We start from the raw sequence: 4,275 nt of genomic DNA on the forward strand, positions 1-4,275 counted from the left end.
TGTATATGTCTATGCATGTGCACAGGGGAAAGACAGGTTAAGCTATGGTTTCGCATCTTCTCTAGCTGCCTCTATCTTGAAAACTGGAAGATTCTCTGACTCTAATTCACAGAATTCTCTGGGGGGTGGATTGATTACAGCACTTAGAGATACTATTGATTTACGGGGACTGAGAGGTCTCCTTATTTGCCTTCAGGCCTTCAATGACCTTTTTCAGCTTTCTGTCTCCACCCATGGTCTGTCAGCCCAGAACCCATCACACTCATCCAAGCCCAGTATCATTTCCTGGCTGGAGCAGCTTCCTTAACTTACTGGTCTCTGGACCTTGCCTGCATCTACCCAGTCTCCCTTAGTTGACCTCTCTGAATTCAGCATCTGCCTACCTTATTGCATATGTCCATTCTAGGGATCCCAATATCACATATCTACTTTCACGTGTAAACCAACATGTGGGACCTGTGGTTAACTGTAAAATGCCACTCTAGGGCATTAAAGATGTGTACTTTATGAAACGCTGTCTAGGAGAAAAAAGTGATAACTCAGCAAGCAGTTTGCTTCATACTAGAATCCTTCCAAGTGTCTTTCCCTTCGCAGTTCAAATTTTGCCCCTTAAACCACCAGTGTACTTCCTCCTGGCTCCTCAAACTCTGGATGCCAGCCCTTCCTAGTCAGTCCTGTTCTGAGGTGTTGTATATACCCACGGGATGATGAATGCTTAAAACTTTAAATTTGGAAGTCTCCTATCTTTGGCCACCTAAAATCTCCCATGCGGTCATTTACCAGGAATTGTGCAGTTTTGTCTGCCTTTACATGCTTAAGTGTCTTAATTTTAGGTGTCTGTGAGGCAGTGAATGACTGTTCATTTGAGACTAGGGGGTCTGGTTTTTAGGATGGGCTAAAAGATTGATGAGTCATGCTGCATTCAACACTCATGGGGTGGGGAGAATGTGGTGTGAGGTAGGCATGAACTGTGGAATCAGCCCTGGGTGGCAATCTGGATTCTGACACAGGGAACCTTAATCTCTCTGAACTTTATGCATGAAGTTGATTATTGTGAGAACTGAGTGAAATAATGCATATAAAGCGCCCGGTACATTACATACATACAACAGGTTCTCAATAATGGCAACTTTTGATTATGATTTATGAACACCCCTCAGATGTAAGGTGTTAGGTGCTGCAACACCTACAGAGATTTATTCCACATTTGGGTGCAACATCCAGGCTCTTTTTTTTAAAGAGCGCAAATCCACGTTTATTAATTGACTTTTCCTTAGTTTAAATCCTTGAGGGGTACAACATCGCTCGGATTCTGTGTCCAATAGCCTTAGCAGGAAGATTGCTTTGGAATTTGGCACGAACCATGCTGCTGTTTCCGTGGGCCCGAGTTACCTTTCCCCAGATTACTCTGGTTTTGTTTGGTTTGCCGCCAGGGGTCACTATGTTGTTCTTTGCTTTGTATACGTAAGCACATCTCTAGTTCAAAGAGAATTCTGTTTCATCTCGGGCATAACCACCTTCAGCTTTAAGAAGAGCTGTGTGCTCCCCTTTGGTTCCGGAGACCCTGCTCATAGCCAGTAAAAACGGCCTTGGACCACAGCCTCTCAAACATATTTTCTTTTAGAAGTCCTGTTCCCAGCAGGCCTCCACAGGAGCCAAGATGGCGGGAAGAGAAAAGCAACATCCAGGCTCTTACTTACCATGTCAATGCTTCTCAGCCCTGGCTAATGCCATAATCACCTGGAGCCTTTTTTTCTAATTACAGTCTTCTGATACTACAGTTGTCCCTCAGTATCCCGGGGGAATTGGTTCCAGGACTCCCTCGGATACCAAAATCCTCAGATGTTCAAGATCCTCATATAAAATGGCTTGGTATTTGCATATAATCTATACACATTCTCCTATATACTTTAAATCATCTCCAGATTACTAATAATACCTAATACTATGTAAATGCTATAAATAATAGTTATATTATACTTTTAAATTTTTCTATTATTTTTTGTTTTATTGTGATTTTCTTTGCTTTCAACAATTTTTCATTTAAAGTCGGTTGAATCTGTGCATGCAGAACCCACGAATATGGGTAGGATAGACTATACTTAAAAAAATTCTGACTTAGCAATCTGGGGTGGGACCTGGGAATCTGTGTTTTGTAGAAGCTATGGGAATGATTCTAATGATCAAGCAGAGGTTGGAAAGAACTGATTTAGAGCCAAGTATACTTGGTCACTAAATCAGTAATTCTTAAAGGCATGGTAATAACAAAGTTACTGATGCAGTGGTTGATGAAGATTTTTTTCCCAAATAAACACACTGAGTATTCCCCTTCAGCCAACCAGGGTAGAGTAGAACCAGAGGGGAGGATGCGCATGTATATTTTTTAAGTTTGTAGGTAGTTTTGCTATATCTCCTCTTCTCCATTTCTATTAGAAACCCTTCTACGGGACAGTCTTGGAGCTCAAACCCCAGTAGGATGTCAGCATTCATCTTCTCTGGTACCATCCATGTGCCTTGCGATTTTAGAATTCCACATTCATAACTTGAATTCAATTTAAGACAATGCCAAAAGGACCCCTCAGAAAGCAATATGGTGTTGGCAGAAGAAACCACTCAGGGCAGATTTGCCCCAGAAACTGATTCATGAGATGTTGCAAGTCAATGACAATCAGAACTAAGGGGTAAAAGGCACTGGTCATTTTGTAATTCCCAAATTACAAAATTTGGACAAATACCTAGTTGTTGATTAGTTTTCAAGTCCTGGAGATAAGTTGCCTCCAAAGAATGAGAAGTTAGATAAGTGAGTAATTTCATGTTGAAATGTAGGAGTAAAGGAGGCAGGGTGTCCCTTGAGAGTACCCAGCTGTGAGATAACCCTAAGGGGCAGAAGGCAGGTGCGTCCTTTCCACCAAGTGACAGACCAGCTGGGAGGTGCATCCACTTACTTCTCACAGCAGCTATCCTGGATCTGAGAGACTTGGAAGCTGGAAATAGGTGCTAGCCAGAGGTGTGTTTACTGGAGGCCAGGGGTGGCAGGGGAGAAGCAAAGAGGGAGATTGAAGACAAGTGTGCATCCTGATATGAGAAATTAGCAAAGACTGCAGATCTTCAGGAACCTGGACAGTCTAAACATGGGAGATGACTATAGAAGCAATATTTATATGAAAAGATGCTCCATGAGAATGTCAGCCCCATGACAGCAAGAACTTTATCTTGTTCAGGCCGTCAGTTCTTACCAAAATGACGCATCTTGTTCCACTCAGATATAAGAAATAGAGCACATTGCTTCTGTATTATCAGGGAAAAAAAAGCAAAGGGGGAAAAGCCACTATTTAACAGATACCTGTTCTGTATCTAATATTTTAATACCTTGGTTCCCAAACTTTGTTGCATATTTCAATCACTTGGGAAGATTTTAAAACTCTCAGTGCCCTATACCAGTTAATCCACAATAACTGGGGATGAGAGACAGGCATCAGTATTTTCTAGAAGATCCTCGGATGATTCCAATCTGCAGCAAAGCATGAAAACAACTGGCTTCACACATTGTTCCTTTAATCTAAAAAATAATCCTGTGAGACAGGTCTCATAAAGTTAGCCCTGTTTTATATATGAAGAAGGATGATAAGAGGATAATCACTTGTCCAAGATCAACCAACAATTAGGAGCCTAACTTTGGTTAGGTTTAAAATGTAAGTACAGTACTTATCCAGTGGCTATACTCTTTTCACAGCATATACAACTGCTCAAATTGTCGTAATAAAAAGCCACAGACTGGGTGGTTTAAGCAACAGAAATTAATTTTCTTGTGGTTCTGGAGGCTGGAAGTCCTAGATCAAGGCCCGGCAGGATGGGTTTCTGGTGGGGGCTCTCTTCCTGGATTGCAGATGGCCACCTTCCTGCTGTGTCTTCATAAGATAGGGTCAGGGAAAGGAGGAGTGGGAAGACAAGGAGCAGGGGGAGGAGGAGAAGAGAAGGCATTAGCTCTCTGGTGTCTTTTTTTTTTTTTTTAACAGAGTCTTGCTGTCACCCAGGCTGGAGTGCAATGGCACCATCTCAGCTCACTGCAACCTCCGCTTCCCAGGTTCAAGCAATTCTCCTGCCTCAGCCTCCCAAATAGCTGGGATTACAGGTGCCTGCCACCATGCCTGGCTGGTTTTTGTATTCTTAGTAGAGAAGGGATTTCACCATTTTGGCCAGGCTGATCTCAAACTCCTGACCTCAAGTGATCCGCCCACCTCGGCCTCCCAGAGTGCTGAGATTACAGGTGTGAGC

At 42.7% G+C, this 4,275-nt stretch overlaps 1 pseudogene; it reads right to left on the reverse strand.

The window, feature by feature from the left end:
* Positions 1–1,278: 1,278 nt before the first annotated feature.
* On the reverse strand, positions 1,279–1,612 carry LOC111539232 (annotated as a pseudogene).
* Positions 1,613–4,275: the final 2,663 nt, after the last annotated feature.

Source organism: Piliocolobus tephrosceles, chromosome 1 (genome assembly GCF_002776525.5).
Source record: "Piliocolobus tephrosceles isolate RC106 chromosome 1, ASM277652v3, whole genome shotgun sequence".
NCBI lineage: Eukaryota > Metazoa > Chordata > Mammalia > Primates > Cercopithecidae > Piliocolobus > Piliocolobus tephrosceles.